General features: G+C 33.8%; 1 long non-coding RNA gene across 1 annotated transcript; it reads left to right on the forward strand.

Annotated features, from left to right (window-relative positions):
• The first annotated feature begins 13,318 nt into the window (after positions 1–13,318).
• On the forward strand, positions 13,319–16,441 carry LOC113282106. The gene is made up of 2 exons (XR_003326561.1): positions 13,319–14,905; positions 16,199–16,441. It is a non-coding gene; the product is annotated as an uncharacterized LOC113282106 (long non-coding RNA).
• The last annotated feature ends 3,879 nt before the right edge of the window (positions 16,442–20,320 follow it).

The raw sequence follows: 20,320 nt of genomic DNA on the forward strand, positions 1-20,320 counted from the left end.
ATGTGCATTTACTGATTATAGATTTTTCTATTGGAATTTCGGTCAATATTTGGACAGTGCATTTCCAGGAATTATGAAAACCGATTTTGTGTTTATTGCATATCTTTGAGAATATTCGGTTTTGGAAATTCATTGGTGTCCAAACTTCCTTGTCTATAAATATTGAACTTTGCATTTCTAGCAAAGTAATCCTCATAGCCAGTAAAACTACCTAGTTGTGTTGTTACTGGTGGAGCCACCTATTCGGAGAGGAAAGTAACCTAATTAGGCGAAATATCTTACGGCCGCTCAGTTTAACGACTTCTTTGGGATTGAGAAGATCTATTAGTCCCGTTGGTGGGAAACTAGATAATTGCGGTTTATTATTAGTTTTCGATTGATTTGATTGACTAACGGTTGTTGAACTTTGATTGCACCTAGTTTGTTTATGCTTGAGAATATACTCTTCTGATATAAGATTCACTCAAACTAGATCGAAGTTTCGACGGGGATCTTTAGACTGTTTGTAGATCTAAAGACGTCTTGTGATAATCCAACGTTCACAGATTCCATTCTGTGTGTGATTGATCACAAGAGATTCAAGTTGATTGTGTGCAGGTGCTGATTGAAGATTAAAGAAGACTTTTTGGGTTTATAATCTTTGGTGTACATAATACTTGTTTCTGATGGAAAGGGATCCAACTATAATCGGTTTATCTATGTGATAGGCTGGATTGATTAGTTGAGTAAATCGGCATCAATACACTTATTTGTGATTATTAGTATTAATTGCATAGTCTAAAAATTACTTCGGTAGTTGTTGACAGATTGATCTAAGGACCCGACAAAGGAGTTTATTGGTTAAACGGAAGAGCCTTTGTCAAACTCAAATCACGTTGTTTGAAAAGAGTTGTTACCGAACAGATTTGTTGTTCCTTTACTGTTTGGAATACAAACCAAAGGAATTGTTTCAAGCGCGTGACTTATTAACAAGTTGGAGGCGCAGGGATACTGAGGAAACTAGGTGAACTATAGGTTTAGTTGCTTGGTCTCAACTATACGAAGTTGGTTTGATTTTGTATATCGGCTTAATTCTGAGAGTATTCAATTCTGGACTAGGTTCCGGGGTTCTTTTGCATTTGTTGTTTCCTCGTTAACAAAATCTTGCTATGTCATTTAATTTTATTTTCCGCAATTATAATTGTTGTTATTATAATTTAAACTAAATTACACAAAGGTTAATTCCTATTTTACTTGATAGACAATCCCTAGAGTTTGGTTAAGTCCTAACCAATTATCAAGTAAACATACTTCGTTGTTATATTTTCTCGATCTTGTATCCATAGTTAATCACACAAGTTATCTTGTTGCCGTATTGTCTCGATCTCGTATCCATAGACGATCACATGAAGTGTGAACCGATTAGTTATATTGTCTCGACTCAGTCTACAGACAATCACTTTTCGAGAAAGGACTTATATGTGGAAAAGTTTTAGATTGAGGTATATTTGGGTACCCTCATCTTTTCAGTATGCGTACCCGTTCGTATACTGGCGAATCCAGACCAAGTCCGGCTACTTAGGTATGTGTACCCGTTTGCATACTTGAGTGGGTTAAGTTCTAAAATCAGTTTGTTCATGAACAAATACATTTATATAATAAGGAATGCAATCTTTTGCAAATCGTGGCTATAATGTTCATGAATTGATTCGAGTGAATCAAAATCGATTTTGCTTCAATTGTGTCTTGTCTACTTATATGAGAATATAAAAAATTGAACAACTCTAGAACTAGTTTCATTTGAGTCATTTGAACTAGTTGTGATTTAGATGAACAAGGTTGATATGAAAGTGGTCATATGGCCAACTTCGGTTAACTATTGTTGAGCCAATTATGTACACACGTTTAGGTACGGTTACTCATATCTAAATGAAGTCACATTTCATTTGTGTATAACAAGCTAAGTTCGATCTAACGGTCGAAATATATTAGCTTGACTCTAATCAGGTTTTCATCTAACGGTGAATATTGAATGCTTTGTTACCAAGGTAGCATTTATCGCAAACCCTGATTTGAAGATTATATAAGGGAGAACTCTAGCAACTGGGAAACCTAATCCCCACACCTCATGTGTGCTACTAGTTGCGACTAGAGTCGATCCTAAAACTATTATAGGTTAACGACTTAAAGACTTCATTGGGATTCTGAAGCCAGACCAAACTATTTTCTCTGTAGTTGCGTGTTCTGACCTTACTTTGTTCTATCGTATTGAGTACTATCTTCTCTAATATTTGCTCGAGATTTAATCTCCGATAGGTAAGATAAAAAGTAGTCACAAACATCTTCGTCTCATCGTTTGTGATTTCACAATATCCTGTTTCGCTTCCATACGATTAATATTATTGTGAGTTGATTGATATTACTAGGCTGTTCTTCGGGAATATAAGTACGGTGTATCAATTAGTTCATGTTCACCTTGATTTAAAAAAGACGAAACAAGAAATCGTAAGTATTTCTGTAGGAGACAGATTTATCCATTCAATAGACTTTTCTGTGTGAGACAGATTTCTTTATCAAGTCTTCGAATTTTGGGTCGTAGCACTTCTTAGTTGTAGGTGAGATCAGCTAAGGGAATCAAGTGCGCAGATCCCGGCGTGGTTCAAGAGGCGTAAGAAACGCGACTGTAACTTAATCAGTGTGATATTGGTTAGGGCTCAACTACATTCCAGTGCGAAGTTAACTTGTAGTAGGCTAGAGTCTGTAGCGGCTTAATACAGTGTGGTGTTCAAATCTGGACTAGGTCCCGAGGTTTTTCTGCGTTTGTGGTTTCCTCGTTAACAAAATTTCTGGTGTCTGTGTTATTTCTTTTCCGCATTATATTTTTATATAATTGAAATATCATAGGTTGTGCGTAGTTCAATCAATTGGTGAATCCAACCTTTGGTTGTTGATTGAAATTGATTGACCCTTGGATATTGGTCTTTGGTACCATCCAAGTTATTTCCCATATTAATCCGGCTCACAGATTTCTATCTGTTCGATTGCATATTGATTAGAGAAATTGAGATATAACTCTTGGATGTATTTTTCTTGATTGAGTATGACTGTCTAGTTGATTCTCTTGGAAATATATCGGAGTTAGTCCACACAGATTGCCTAAACGAAATATTGGGTGTTGTTGTTAGACCCCCGACTTTTTCAATTGGTATCAGAGCAGGAAAACACGTTTAAGACCTCATAAGTCTGTGTTTTTAGCAATCTGAATCTGTTGGACAGAAGGTTGTCTCATTCTTACGCATAAAAAATGTTTTCCAAAGTTTTTGATCATGCCAAATATCTTGGTCTTACCTCAAAGGATATCTCCTTAGCTGATTCTTCCGAATCCCGAGGTAGAAAATTGTTGCTATCAGATTCTGATAACATTCCCTCTGATGTGACATTTGACACTATGTCAGAAGATGAAATGGAACTCACCAGAACACTAAGAAAATTTGCTGAGATTACTGATATTCAAGATTCTAAAATAAAGTCTCTTGAAGAAAAAAATGCTCAGCTCATTGACGAACTTGAGAAGTCTCTTGATCGAGAACGTGAACTCTATAGTATCGTTGAGTTTTTCTCTAACAATATCGAAAATCTTGTTCAAGAAACTACCATACAACGTGAAAAAATTAGTGTTCTTGAAGATATTGTTAAAGAAGATTCAATTAGAGAAAAACGTTTGATCGAGAGTCATTCATCAGATCTGATCATTCGTGCTGAAAAAGAGAAACTGGTCGCATCTCTTCTCCTAGCGCAGGAACAGTGCAATTCCTTGAAAAAGGAAAACTCTATCTTAATGAGCAAATCTTCTTCTATGTTTTTCTCTATTTCTCACAAGGGATTACAGTACATGAAGAAAATTACTCCAAAGGAAGCATCTGCTAAGAAATGTTTACATAACTTGCAGTCTTCCAATAGGGCTATGAGTTTAGAACAGGTTCCTCCCGATGTCTCTCATCCACGATCATGTTCTTTCTGTGGGAAAAGAAATCATTATGATTCACATTGTATTGCTAGAAAGAAACAGATTTCTGATCTTCAAAATCTACTTGTTTTGGTTGTTGACAGGGTGAATTACCTGACAACATCCACAATGGATTTCCTTCCTGCAAAAAATCAGAACTCTCATGCGCACAAGGTTTCCAAAGTCACTTTTCTATAAATCTTTATAGTAATCGTGTCCCTTTTAATGATGCTAATATTTAAACCACTAATGTACACAAAAAGAAGTATGGTAGACCTAAGTCTAGAAGAAGGAATTTTCTCAATTCCGATCCTCTGGAACCAATCTCTAGAGGTCCTATATTTTGTCCTCAGAAAAATCCTTCTGATGGATACTCAAAATGGTTTGTGTGTTATGCCTCTGGGATTAGAAACAACTGAAGGAGGGTAAGGAATACCAGACTCAATATTTGGATGGTATTTACAACTCATCTCTCAATGATCATGGTGGGATTACATCTCAAGAGCAAGGTAATTTCATCCTTGTATCTAACTTGAGAGTTTCAAGGATGACAATTACGAGATGCTCAAGTCTATTGTAGGCTACCATCTGTATTGTGTTTGATTTTGTTGTTTTCTTCTTTTGTGAATGTTGAGTCATATCTTGAGTCCTGGTAACTAGTGTATCTTTTTCATATGCTCTGATTAAATCTTTTAATTATTGAGCTTTGAAGGTAAAATAAATCTAAAAACAAAGATTGTTTCCTTATTTTTGGATCTTTTCTGATCCATTAACCTTTCATAACAGGTCCACGAACGTCCGTGTCTTTCTTGGGTGTTTTGGGGTTTCCATAACAAGGGTGTCCTTCTCTTGTTCATAAACATATATATATATATATATATATTTTATATTGTTTTTCCTTCCCAAATAAAAAACAAAATGGAGAACTCCTCAAGACTTCAGGAAGTGGTGAATCTTGAGATGGAAGAAGACATTAAAGGATGCGATTCAGTTCAAGAACTTGTCTTCAAAAAGATGATTGAAAGGAAAGAGTACAAATCTTGGATTGGAGAATCTGTCAAGGATTTAATTCTTTTTCAGAATGACTCTAGGGTCGAATCTGCAAATCTTCAACTGCAAATGAATCAGCTTATTGATGGTCAGACCAAAATCCTTGAAAATAAAAAGATCTTGATCAGGAATCAGAACTCATCGTGGACTGTGTCAAAGCTAGGCATCTTTCCCGCATTGTTGATCAAAAAGTTAATGTTCTAACCCATGAACATGGAGTTTCTACGGTCAAAAGAAACAAGGATATCAGTAATACCTTTTATGATGAAGCTTTTCAAAGGTATGGAGTTATCAAAAAAACTTGATTTCGTCTAGGAAACTTCTTATGAGAATTTATTCTTGTGTTTTAAGAAGGATAACTAGGGTTTGGAATAGCTTATTTTGTGATTACACATTGCTATTGCTAACGTTTTTCATCTTGCAATGTTTTTATATTTATTTATTTAAATTCTAAAGTATATTTGGAAGATGATTTTGCAATATTAATCTTTAATGGTTTTACATATTGCAAAAATTCTTGTGGGATACTTTTGTTTGCATCCATGAACTATGATTGTCCCATATATGTCAAAAGTTAAGTCTATTATGTCATTATGCAGATATTGATGGAAGATAGAATGAACTTTTGATTACAAATATTAAGTCTATGGTACCATTATGCAAATATTGATGAAAAATAGAATGAATCTTTGAATATTCCGCAGTATTGATGTTTCACTGATCCACTTCTATGTGAAAGTAATGTATGGCTTCGTAAGTTCTCTTATGTTGAGCATTTCCGATTAAATTAATCATGGGTTCTCTTGAGGTTAATTTAATTGAGTTTTCTGGATATAATTTATTTTTCATGTAATTTGTTAATGTCCAAAGAAATCCTTCTTTTCTTGTGAAAGTAAGATTGCTCTTGTTGTTCTTTCGGGAATGACATTTTATGGGGAGGAGTTCTTAATTGAACTTGTGCTTAATTGCCAAATCTTTGTGGGCAGTGCGACTGTGGAATATTGTAGGAGTTTTCTTGTATCTTTATAAACTCCTTGATGAATACACTAAGTTTCGGCTATGTGAAATCATCGAAACAAAGTTGATATGTTCTCTTTTAGTCATGAAGTATCTCTATGAGAGTTTCATTGTGATCCTGCTAGTTTTCGTACCTTTGCCAATTTTTATTGACAAAAAGGGGAGAATTATTGTGTAGTTCACACTACAAATATATATGGTTTACGGATCATTATGTAAGGGGGAGTGGTGTTCATTGTGAGATGACATATTGACTAAGGGGGAGTGATACATATCACCGTAGTATTATTGTCAAAGTTGTGATGCAATTGGACTTTGATGTTGTGTAATAATACTATGACATTGTATAACAATAAGAAAACAATCTTGTGGAATTATTTTCATGGCTACGGATCTTCAACAACTATGATGCTGAGTAGAACACGTTCAGAATCACTGGAGTACTTGGAAGTGACGAAGATTTCGAGTAATGTTGAAGAACCAAGGAAATCAAGCATTTGGATGAGAAACTACAAAGTTTATTTATTTTGTACTCCATATGTATTGATAGTTTTGTCACCAAAATTGAAAAAGAGGGAGATTGGTAGAGCACTGCTCGGTCGAACTCGCAAGCGTTGCTATCTCAAGCTTGTTTGTCAAGTTTAGTTTCCAAAACTATAAGTCTTGATTTCTAGTCTACTTATAGCTATGTCTCGGATTAGGATAGAATGTGTAGTTGAGCTTTAGACTTCACGGCGTTCATCGATTGAATACGAATAACTAATAAGGGGAGCTTGTGGAACTTCATCAACAAAAGGTATGTGGAGACTTGAACTCGTCTATCACTCAGAAGTCTATTTCTACTCTATCTCCTATTGAGACAAAAGTCTTATAGCTATATAGACTTTATATTATACACATTGGATATTTCGAGCTGAGTTTAACTCGCTTACATATTTCTAGAAATATGTGCTGGTAAGCTTTCTCTTTAACAAAGTTCATCTTTATTCTTGACGAAAGTCAAAAGATGATCATGTGAAAATCGCCTGGTAACATCTTACATGATTTTTGTGAGACAGTCATTTGATGTAGACTCGGAATGTTTCATATTGATCTATTGATCACTTGAAAATTGTTTTGAAGCTAATAGTTTGTGTGAGACAGCTATTCATGTCTTCCAAGAATGTTTCAATGATTAAAATGGAGTTTAGAATAATTAACCATTGATTGGATATAACACAGTATGCGTACTTGTATGCTCACCGTTGCAAGTTATTCCAAGTCCGGGAACCATAGTGAAAAAGCGTGGGTCTAACAACCACACCCAATATTTCGCTTAGCAATATGTATGGAAAAATTCCAATATAATTCCAAGTGAATCAACTACACAGTCAGATTCAATCAATGGAAATATATCATAGAGTTGTATCTCAATTTCTCAATTCAATATGCAATCAAACAAATAGAAATTTGAGAGCCCGATAGAATATAAGAAATAACTTGGACGGTATCAAAAACCAATATCCAAGTGTCAATCAATTTAATCAACAACCAAAGGTTGGATTCACAATTGATTGAACTTACGCACAACCTATGATATTTCAATTATATAAACAAATATAATGCGGAAAAAATAAATAACACACACACCAGAAATTTTGTTAACGAGGAAACCGCAAATGCAGAAACCCCCCGGGACCTAGTCCAGATTTGAACACCACACTGTATTAATACGCTACAGACACTAGCCTACTCCAAGTTAACTTCAGACTGGAATGTAGTTGATACCTAACCAATCTTAGACTGATAAAGGTACAGTCTCGTTCCTTACGCCTCTGAATCCCAGCAGGACTCTGCGCACTTGATTCCCTTAGCTGATCTCACCCACAACTAAGAGTTGCTAGGACCCAAAGTCGAAGACTTGATAAACCAATCTGTCTCACACAGAAAAGTCTATTGAATAGATAAATCTTTCTCCCACAGAAATACCTAAAAGTTTTTATTCCATCTTTTGATAAATCAAGGTGAACAGAAACCAATTGATACACCAGACTTATATTCCCAAAGAACAGCCTAGTAATATCAATCACCTCAGAATAATCTTAATCCTATGGTATAGAAACAAGATATTGTGGAATCACAAACTATGATACGAAGATGTTTGTGACTAGTTTTTATCTTGCCTATTGGAGATTAAATCTCGAGCAAATCTTAGAGAAGATAATACTCAATATAATGAAAAACAACAAGATCATAACACGCAATCATAGAGAAAATATTTGGGTATGGATTCACAATCCCAATGAAGTCTTTAAGTCGTTAACCTACAAGGTTTTGGAAAAACCTAAGGTTAAAGGAGAATCGACTCTAGTCGCAACTAGTACCACACAGGAGGTGTAGGGATTAGGTTTCCCAGTTGCTAGAGTTCTCCCTTATGTAGTCTTAAAATCAGAGTTTGCAATCAATGCTACCTTGGTAACAAAGCATTCAATATTCACCGTTAGATGAAAACCTGATTAGACTCAAGCTAATATCTTTCAACCGTTAGATCAAACTTAGCTTGTTACACACTAATGAAAAGTGAGTTCATTTAGATATGAGTAACCGTACCTAAACGTGTACACCTTGTTGGCTCAAAAATAGTTAACCAAAGTTAGCCATATGAACGCTTTCATATCAACCTTATTCATCTTAACCATAATTAGTTCAAATAACTCAAATGAAACTAGTTATAGAGTTGTTCAATTGTTTACATTCTCATAGAAGTATACAAGACACAGCTGAAGCAAAATCGATTTTGAATCACTCGAATCAATTCATGAACATTATATCCACGGTTTTCAAAAGATTGCATTCCTTAATATATAAATGTATTAGTTCATGAACAAACCGATTTTAGAACATAACCTACTCAAGTATGCAAATGGGTACGCATATCTAAGTGGTCGGACTAAGTTTGGGTTCTCCAGTATGCGAACGGGTACGCATACCTTCCAAACTCAGTTAAATCCCGGAACTTGAAACTCACGCCAGTACGCATACCTGTATGCATACAAAGTTCCCGGATTTTCACTAAACCAACCAGTACGCATACGGGTATGCATACCATGGTTCCCGGACTTGGAATAACTTGCAACAGTTAGCATACAAGTACGCATACTGTGTTATATCCAATCATGGTTACTTGTTCTAAACTCCCATTTCAATCATTGAAACATTCTTGGAAGACGACAATAGCTGTCTCATACAAACTATTAGCTTCAAAGCAATTTTCAAGTGATCGACTGATCAATGCGAAACATTCCGAGTGTACATCAAATGACTGTCTCACACAAATCATGTAAGATGTTACAAGGCGAATTTCACATGATCATCTTTTGACTTTCATCAAGAATATAAGATGAACTTGGTTAAAGCGAAATCTTACCAACACATATTTCGAGAAATATGTAAGCGAGTTAGACTCAGCTCGAAATATCAAATGTGTATAATCGAAGTCTATATAGTTATACGACTTTTGTCTCAAATAGAAGATAGAGTATGTTAGAGCACTGCTCGGTCGAAATAGCATGCGTTTCTATCTCAAGCATGTTTGTCAATGTTAGTGATCAAAACTATAAGTCTTGATTTCTAGCCTATTTATAGATGTCTCGGACTAGGACATAGATAGTGTAGTTGAGCTTTGATTTCACATAGTTCATCATTTGAAGACGAAGAACTACTAAGGGGATCTTGTGGAACTTCTTCGACAAAAGGTATGTGGAGACTTGAACTCATCTATCACTTGGAAAGTCTATTTCTACTATCTCCTATATTGAGACATAAGTCGTGTTAAGATATAGTTTTCTCTATACACATTTGAGATTTCGAGCTGAGTATATCTCGCTTACATATTTCTCGAAATATGTGTTGGTAAGCTTTCGCTTCGACCAAGTTCATCTTATATCATGAGAAAATTTCCGAGTAACATCTTACATGGTTTGTGTGATACAATCATTTGAAGTAGGCTTAAAATGTTTCGATAATGATTATTTCAATATCTTGAAAATTGTTGTGATGCTAATAGTGTGTGAAAACGGCTATTGTCATTATAGAAGAATGTTTCAATGATTGAAATAAAAAGTTGACAATGTAACCATGTTTGGATATAAGTATATATAGTATGTTCGCACATTAGTGTATAAATCCACAAACCGGAAACCAAGTGTATGCATATGTGTGTATAGCAAATTGGTGAAGGAGACAAGATAAGTATGTGTACCCGTACGCATACTGGCAGAAGTTTTCAAACCGAAAATATTTGCTGAGTTTGGGAATTACAAACTCCTAAACTAGTCACCTTAAGTATCCGTACCCGTACGCATACTGGCGGAAGTTTTCGAACCAAAAATTTCTGCTGAGTTTGGAAACTTAACAAACTCAAATCTGGTTGCTTAAGTACGCATATACGTACGCATGCTTAAGATGGTTACTTTTTCAAATCGGTCAGTTCATGGACTTAAGGAATGCAATCTTTGCAAACCGTGGCTATAATGTTCGTGATTGATTCAAGTGAATCAAACCGATTTGGTTTCAATTGTGTTTTCTATAACAATTGAACAACTCTTTAACTAGTTTCATTTGAGTCATTTGAACTAGTTATGGTTGAGATAAATAAGGTTGATATGAGAGTAATCATATGGCTAACCTAGGTTAACTATTTGTTGGTGTACACGTTTAGGTACAGATACATAAACCTAAATGAGGGTACATTTCATTTGTGTGTAACAAGCTAAGTTCGATCTAACGGTTGAAAGATATTAGCTTGGTTGAATCAGGTTTTTCATCTAACAGTGATTATTGAATGCTTTGTTACCAATGTAACTTGGATTGCAAACCCTTATTTGAAAACTATATACAAGAGAACTCTAGAAACTGGGAAACCTAATCCCACACCTTATGTGTGTTACTAGTTGCATAACTAGAGTCGATTCTCCTTTAACCTTATGTTTCTTCTCGAGAACCTGTAGGTTAACGACTTGAAGACTTCATTGGGATTGTTAAGCCAGACCCAACTATTACCTTCGTAGTTGCGTGATCTGATCTTGCTGGTGCTATCGTGTTGAGTAAAATTGAAATAATTGGCTCGAGATTTTATATCTCCAATAGGCAAGATAGAAAACTAATCACAAATACTTCGTCTCATCGTTTGTGATTCCACAATAACTTGTTTCGCTAGTCGATTAAATTTATTGTTAGGTGATTGATAATTCTAGGCCGTTCTTCGGGAATATAAGTCTGGGTTATCAGTTGGTTCCTGTTCACCTTGATTTATCAAAAGACAAAACAAAAACTCTTGGGTATTTTTGTGGGAGATAGATTTATTCAATCCTATAGACTTTTCTGTGTGAGATAGACTTGTCTATCAAGTCTTCGACTTTGGGTCGTAGCAACTCTTGGTTGTGGGTGAGATCAACTAAGGGAATTAAGTGCGTAGTATCTTGCTGGGATCAGAGACGTAAGGAGCGCAATTGTACCTTGAATCAGTGTGAGATTGATTAGGGTACAATTACAGTCCAGTCCGAAGTTAATTGGTAGTAGGCTAGTGTCTGTAGCGGCTTAATACAGTGTGGTGTTCAATACGGAAAAGAAATAACACAGACACCAGAAATTTTGTTAACTAGGAAACCGCAAATGCAGAAATACCCCGGGACCTAGTCCAGATTTGAACACTACTGTATTAAGCCGCTACAGACACTAGCCTACTCCAAGTTAATTTCGGACTGGAATGTAGTTGAGACCTAACCAATCTCACACTGATCAAGGTTCAGTTGCGCTCCTTACATCTCTGAATCCCAGCAGGACTTTACACACTTGATTCCCTTAGCTGATCTCACCCACAACTAAGAGTTGCTACGACCCAAAGTCGAAGACTTGATAAACAAATCTGTCTCACACAGAAAAGTCTATTTTATAGATAAATATGTCTCCCACAGATAAACCTATGAGTTTTGTTCTGTCTTTTGATAAATCAAGATGAACAGGAACCAATTGATATACCAGACTTATATTACGGAAGAAAAGCCTAGAAATATCAATCACCTCACAATAATCTTAATCGTATGGTAGCGAAACAAGATATTGTGGAATCACAAACGATGAGATGAACATGTTTTGTGATTACTTTTTATCTTGCCTATCGGAGAATAAATCTGGAGCCAGTATTAGAGAAGATAGTACTCAATACAATAGAAGATGCAAGATCAGATCACGCAACTACAGAGAAAATAGTTGGGTCTGGCTTCACAATCCCAATGAAGTCTTTAAGTCGTTAACCTACAGGGTTTCGTGAAAAACCTAAGGTTAAAGGAGAATCGACTCTAGTGGCAACTAGTATCACACATGAGGTGTGGGGATTAGGTTTCACAGTTGCTAGAGTTCTCCTTTATATAGTCTTCAAATCAGGGTTTTCAATCAATGCTACCTTGGCAACAAAGCATTCAATATTCACCGTTAGATGAAAACCTGATTAGACTCAAGCTAATATCTTTCAACCATTAGATCGAATTTAGCTTGTCACACACAAATCAAATTTACCTTCATTTAGATATGAGTAACCATACCTACACGTGTACACCTTGTTGTCTCAACAATAAATAACCGAAGTAATCCACATGAACACTTTCATATCAACCTTATTCATCTTAACCATAACTAGTTCAAATGACTCAAATGAAACTAGTTCTATAGTTGTTCAATTTTTTATATTCTCAAAGAAATATACAAGACACAATTGAAGCAAAATCGATTTTGATTCACTCGAATCAAGTCATGAACATTATAGCCACGGTTTGCAAAAGATTGTATTTTTTATTATATAAATGTATTAGTTCATGAACAAACCGATTTTAGAACATCATCCACTTAGGTATGCGTACGGGTATTGTAAGGACCCTCAAGCTCGTCAACGCTATTAGACTAGTCAAGAGACGAATTAGCCGATAATAACTCGATTAGTTTAACATGAACGATAATTAATAGGAATTAATCTAACAACGAAATAGATAAGAAACTAGTATCGTTAGATAGAACTCGAAAAGTTATGCGGAATGGACTACTTGAATGTGTCATTCGGATATCGTACGAAGAAGATATCATCAGATTTGTTTAAAGGGAAAAATTGTTATTTTGGAGTTTAGCCGCCTTGGCTGCCCTTATCTTTTGTTCGGGTGCCTTTAGCTATTTTGGTCGACCTTATCCCAATCGGGTAGACTAACTCGTTATTCTCTCTTCTGCTTCATTATTCTTCTTCTCTCTTCTTATTTCTTCTTGTCTTCCCTGCTCTTTTCCATGCTCTTTACTGTTCTTCAATCGAGCGTTAGTTTGAGAAACAAATCAATGATTAGGAGGTAGTATATAGGTAAGATGGGTTGTAGTGATTGATGTTGATGGTGTTGAAGTTAGTTTAAGCTTGGGAGAAGAAGATTTTGATGCTATTGTAATTGATTTAGGGTTTTCTGGAGAGGATTGAATTTCTGAGAATTTGATGATGAAACTGAGCATTAGATGATGGGTTTTCACTGTTGTTGGCAAAGAAGAGAAATTAGAGTTTGATTCTCAAACTGTAGTGATGAATTACGTCTCAGTGAATTAGGCCTCATATGAAGAACGCATAGATTAGATAGAAGATGAAATTGATGTTTTGGGGTATTGATATGCGATGGGTTTGGAATTGAATTAGAGTTTAAGGTTCAAGAATAGTTTATATCTGATAATTAGGGTTTATGCATGTTGTGATGGAGTTCAAATTGGGCAAAGATTGAGAAGATTTAGATAGAATTATAAGATGGGTTTTGATTGTTGAGAACAAGGAACAAGAATTGATAGTAACTCTCAAATTCCAGTGATGAATTGAGGAATTAGGGTTCCTGTTTTTTATTGAAGTTATGGATTCAATTTGAATAAGATGAATCTAGTGGTAAGGTTCAAACAAGAGGCATATATATGAGGTAATTGTCTTGTGTATATGATGTTGAAGTAAGATTGCTATATTTATTGAAGTATGGGTGTAACTGATGTATGTGAAATTTGGATATTGAACTGTGATTTGAATAATGGTGTTGAGTTGATTAAACTGAAATAAGAACTGTAGGTGAAGGTTTGTTCTGATTCACAGGGAGTTGTAATGAAATTGGTGAATGGGTATTATCTGAGTTATGAATTGGATGAATCTGTGGTTGTTAAGTTATGAGAATTGGTGGTAGTGGTGATTCTGAAGTTTGAATGTAACTATCAAATGGAGCCTGGTGTTATGGTTATTGCTGTGTATGAATGTGCAGGTGGACTATAGTAAGTAGATTAATCTTACATTTGAGGGTGAAGTTGTATTGCGATTGGATCAGGTGTCATGGTATGGAAGAGGGTATCTAAGGATGGTGGTGTAGTCTGTGTAGTTTGAATTTGCAGATGGAGTGAACCGGTGACAGAATCTGTGGTGTCGTAGCTACTAGTGGTGGTTGTACGTCGAATTGTGAACAACAACTACAAGGAATGGTTGAAGTTCTATATGATGAATGATTAAGGAAATGGAACTGGGATGGTATTGAAGATGGAGTTAGATTTAAACTGGTTATGTAGTTGAAACTAAACTTGGTGGTGTAAATATAATTTGATGATGGTGACAGTTAGCTGAATGTGCAGGGAGTAGAGAATGATGTGTATGAGTTCTGTAGATGCATTTGGTGTATTGGACTATAAGATTTCCGATCCAGCAAAAGAAGATTATGGTAATTGAGTTTGATAGTAATGATTGTTGAAGTGTAGGTAAGAAGAAGAATCTGAATTAGTTATGTGGAATTGAATCTCCTCAGTGGAAGCTTGCAACTGCATTTGCAGGTAAAGATAAGTTTGTAGTTAAAGTTAAATCATGAAGTTTAATTAAAATGTATATGTTTTTGTTGTAATGAAGATTGTAGCTTTAGTTTGTTTTCAATTGAAGTGTAGTTAGGGGTTCTAGTTGTGTGAGAACCTTTGGTCTGTCTGACTGAACTTATTCAGTCTGACTTGTTTTCTTTAACTGACTCAGTGTATCTGACTGAGTTAACCCATTAACTAGACCTGACCAGATTTAGCTCAGTAGACATTGACCGATTTGACTCAGTTGACCATTGACTTGACCTTTAACTGACGTTTACCGTGAATTGACCTCGTTGACCTTTAGTGACTGTTAGTTGACCCAGATGGACCAGGCCTTAGATTAAAAGAATGGATTTGTGGGCTTGGGCTTAGGACTAGTTATCCTATGTTGATGATTTGGATCACTTGTGGTCTGAATTAGTCTTTGGGTTCTTTTACAAAGTTGTAGAGATTCATAAGACTTAGCTAATGGACTATAAAACCAACCTAATTGAATTAATTAACCTTAGATATGGTAAAGATAGAAAATGAAAAGGTGGAAAGTCATAAATGGGTTTAGAACCATTAGTTAGACTTGTATGATTCTTGTGTGAGCCACGTTGGCTAGATTCTTAGAGTTCTTGTGTGATTAACAGTTAGACTATATTAACAACGATCAATTCAAAGGATGAACCAGTGGATCGTGGATCTTGAGGTAGGCGGGGCTTGTCATCAAAAGAGGTGGGAATTTACACTTAGCTCTTTTGTGATTGTTGTTGTTTTCTTTTACAAAAGTTTATGTTTAACAAATTCATGTATAGTCTGATTGGGTATTCCATGCATTGTTTTATTTTAAACTCCGAAAATATCGTTGATTCTTTTAATATTTTCATTGTATGGAAAGGAATTGTAATGTCTTGTTTGTCTTTATGAATTGTTTGGGAAATAAAAATTTCCATTTGATTTTTTGGAAATGAGAATTTCCATCTGTGGTATATAGGGTACTACTCCTTCATTTACTGGTGCGGGACGAGTCACCATATTATTATCTAGGTGCGGGACGAGTCACCATATTATTATCTAGGTGCAGGACGAGTCACCATATTATACATTGTTTAGAAGGAGTTAGTTCCATATACATGATTGTTTTCCTCTGTGAAATTGGTTGTGTTTACTGTTTAGGGAAAACAAGCACTGTTTTCAAATCATTTCCAGTGATTGCATGAAAGTTAAATGTTATTCCTACGGGGCACCCCTTTTAGGGATGATGTGCTCACCCATTCCCACTTTCAGTTTCAGAGACAGATCAGAGTTGCGCAACGAAAGCTCCAAGGGTTGATTTCGTTATTTGGTTAACTTCTGCTATGTTATTATGTTGTATATTGTATTTGTAAACCAAATGACTATTGTATATGTATCATCTGAAAGGAGTTCTTGTATGTATTTCAGAGAGGGGTTAATTTTGGGTTAAATTTTTATATCCGATTTCTTAATTGAATGTTTAAGTATTTGATTTAGATTCGTAGTGCCTCTTTATTGAGTTAATCTCTTGGATTAGTCAGCTGCTAGTTTTTGGGGCGCTACAGTGTTGGTATCATAGTTCATTATTAGATCTTAAGTGGGAAAAAATAGGAATAGCTAATGCCAGTTAGTAAACTAGATTAGTTTAGAACTGGGTTGGGTTGTGAGATAAATCTTAATTACTAAAAGCTATCAATAATTAAAAGATTTATTGGATTGATTTATTTGTTTGTTGGTTGTTTGTATATGTAATAAACTAAAAATTGTAGGGTACACCAATAACTTTAGCTAATAAGGATTTGGGAATAAATAATCTAAAAAGTATGAACACATAGACAGTTCAATACTAAAAATAGTGAGATTAGTATTATTTATAGAACTTAAATATCACATAGAAATTTATTGAGCACCTTGACTTATACGTAGAGCCAACAATTAAATGTTACATAAATGTTACTAATATTTTTGGGATTTAATAATATTTATATGAGTAGTTAGAATAATAGTTAAACCATCAATGTCATAATAAGAATATTAAAATAGTAATTATAGATGACAATAATAATAATAGTAATTTTAATAAAGTAATGAATAACATTTAGCAATTAGTATTATATTGAGCATAACTTAACTAAAATCTCATTGAAGACATATAACAATAAAATGATAATAATTATGAGTAAATAGTTATGGGAATTCGATAGCGCTTATTTACAATTAAGTCTATTAAATTAAACTAATTACAAATTAGAGATATATATTTTGCGCCTAAATTAGATAGTTGATATAATACATATTAGGCATTAGACTTAAGGAAGCGAGGAATAATATATAACATAAAAAGACACTTGTTAGAAATCTTGTACCGAAATTATCTTTGGGCTAACAAATAATTCAGTAAATCTTTAAAATGAAACAAATATACGTGAAGTAGTAATAATGGTATTCAGATGCTTAGAGTAATATAAGAATTAAAAGAAAATAAATTGATATATTAATAGGATCCTTCTTCGTAAATAAATTCAATCATCTTTTGAAATGGAAAATTAGTATGACAAACTTAAACTGTTAGAATTTAAATTAGTATTATATCGAGAACTTGAATTAAAATCTCATTAACAAATATTACAAATATATAACAAATAGCTATGGAAAATTATTAGTGTTTATCTACGGTTAAATTTTTCAAGGTGAACTAATAACAAATTAGAATTATATGTTTTATGTTTAAACCAAATAGTTAATATAAGACATATTAGGTAAGACTAAAACGTGAGGTCATATAATGCATAAAATAAAGACTAAACGTGTAAACGATTTTATACCCTGATTATCTTTAGTCCAGCAGATGATTCACTAAAACACTAAATTATACACACAAAGTGATATTTATAGTACTTGAATGCCTAGCACAAAATTATACTTTAAGAAGAGTAAATTTGCATATGAACAAGATACTTATTATTAACACCAAAATCTAAAGACTATTAAGATATATTAAAATTTTATGCAGACTCAAATTTAAATCATATAAAATTGCTAACGCCGATATTTAACAAGATATAGTAGTATACAGATTCAATCTGAATAAATAAAATCAATTATAACAATCTTTACGTGGAAGTAAAGTTGTATTTACAAGATTAGGGCTTAATAAAATTAAACAAAGTATTATTACTAAGTAGTTATTCTGGTCATAGTTTAGTTACGCTAGTAATCAAATAGAAAAATTGATAAAAAGATAATGAATGATAATATAATTAAGACAATGACTTTTGACTAATTATTATAAAATTTAGGGTTATTGTAAATATCATTTGGATAATAATTATTGGATAGTAATAGCAAAATGTAATTTTATTAATAGTACAACTTAAGGATTATTTAACAATAATATAAATTTAAGGAAATATAGTTAGATCAAATCAAATCTAGTATTAATGATAAAATTAAACTTGGCATTATGATTAGTTATGATTTAACTTTTATCGGCCTAAGAACTAAGAAATGTATGTAATAATAGTAATAAAATATTAATACCAAACAAATATGTGAAATTGTTAGCGGGTATTTACTTATATCAAGTCACATAATGAAATAAATAAATAGATACAACATTATATAGTAACATTTGGATAATAGTTATATCATTCAGTTATTCTTTAATAGTACATGAATCTAAAAATTATATATGATATTACACTAAAGTTAAAATTTCAGATATTATAAATTGACGTGAAATTGAATTTGGATTATTTGTATTGGTGAAATAAATAGATAATAATGGTAATAAATAAAAATAAAATAAATTTTGTTGACTAAATTGCTTAAAATGATGTGAACTATTTACATATTTTACAAAATAAATTTATCAGGATTACACCAGTTAAGATAGAAGTTAAAGAATAATTAATCTTAATAAATTAATACTTAGTTAATCCAGCACTGGGGAATAGTGAGGTTGGTAATTCAAATATGTTTGGGTGATACTTGTTACGAAGGTAGGCATTGTCAGGCGTCATGAACCTAGACAGGGCAACTGCATTCTTGTATCACTAGGCATATAAGGGAGACTTGCTTCTATTAGTGGACTGATAGGTCCCAAATTTTACTCAGAAACTTTGTTATAGAGCATCTTCTCTCGTAATTAGAACCAATGACTTATAGAAATAGAAATTAGTTCTTTTGAACTTAGAGCCACAAATCTTAGTTGTAGAAATCCATATAGGTTTGTGCTTTGTTTTTATGTTGTCTGCTCTTAGACAAGAGATGGAATTATTCTTTAAGGTGAGGAGTGTTTGAAGACTAGAAGGGTGGTTCGATTTTCGAGGACGAAAATGAATAAGGTGGGGAGAATGTAAGGGCCCTCAAGCTCGTCAACGCTATTAGACTAGTCAAGATACGAATTAGCCGATAATAACTCGATTAGTTTAACACGACCTTATCCCAATTTGGTAGACTAACTCGTTATTCTCTCTTCTTATTCATTATTCTTCTTCTCTCTTCTTATTTCTTCTTCTCTTCCCTGCTCTTTACTGTTCTTCAATCGAGCGTTATTTTGAGAAACAAATCGATGATTAGGAGGTAGTATATAGGGAAGATGGGTTGTAGTGATTGATGTTGATGGTGTTAAAGTTAGTTTAAGCTTGGGAGAAGAATATTTTGATGCTATTGTAATTGATTTAGGGTTTTCTGGAGAGGATTGAATTTGTGAGAATTTGATGATGAAACTGAGCATTAGATGATGAGTTTTCATCATTGTTGGCAAAGAAGAGAAATTAGAGTTCGATTCTCAAACTTTAGTGATGAATTACGTCTCAGTTAATTAGGGTTCATAGGAAGAACGCAAAGATTATATAGAAGATGAAATTGATGTTTTAGGGTATTGATATGCGATGGGTTTGGAATTGAACTAGAGTTTAAGGTTGAAGAATAGTTTATAATCTGATAATTAGGGTTTCTGCATGTTGTGATAGAGTTCGAATTGGGCAAATATTGAGAAGATTTAGATAGAATTGTAATATGGGGTTTGATTGTTGAGAACAAGGAACAAGAATTGATAGTTAACTCTCAAATTCCAGTGATGAATTGAGGAATTAGGGTTCCTGTTTTGATTGAAGTTATGGATTCAATTTGAATAAGATGAATTTAGTGGTAAGGTTCAAACAAGAGGAAGATATCTGAGGTAATTGTCTTGTTGAGTTAACTTAAGTAAACTATTCAATTTCATGGTTGAGTTTGTGTATATGATGTTGAAGTAAGATTGCTATATTTATTGAAGTATGGGTGTAACTGATGTATGTGAAACTTGGATATTGAACTGTGATTTGAATAATGGTGTTGAGTTGATTAAACTGAAATAAGAACTGTAGGTGAAGGTTTGTTCTGATTCAC

This window comes from Papaver somniferum, chromosome 5 (genome assembly GCF_003573695.1).
Source record: "Papaver somniferum cultivar HN1 chromosome 5, ASM357369v1, whole genome shotgun sequence".
NCBI lineage: Eukaryota > Viridiplantae > Streptophyta > Magnoliopsida > Ranunculales > Papaveraceae > Papaver > Papaver somniferum.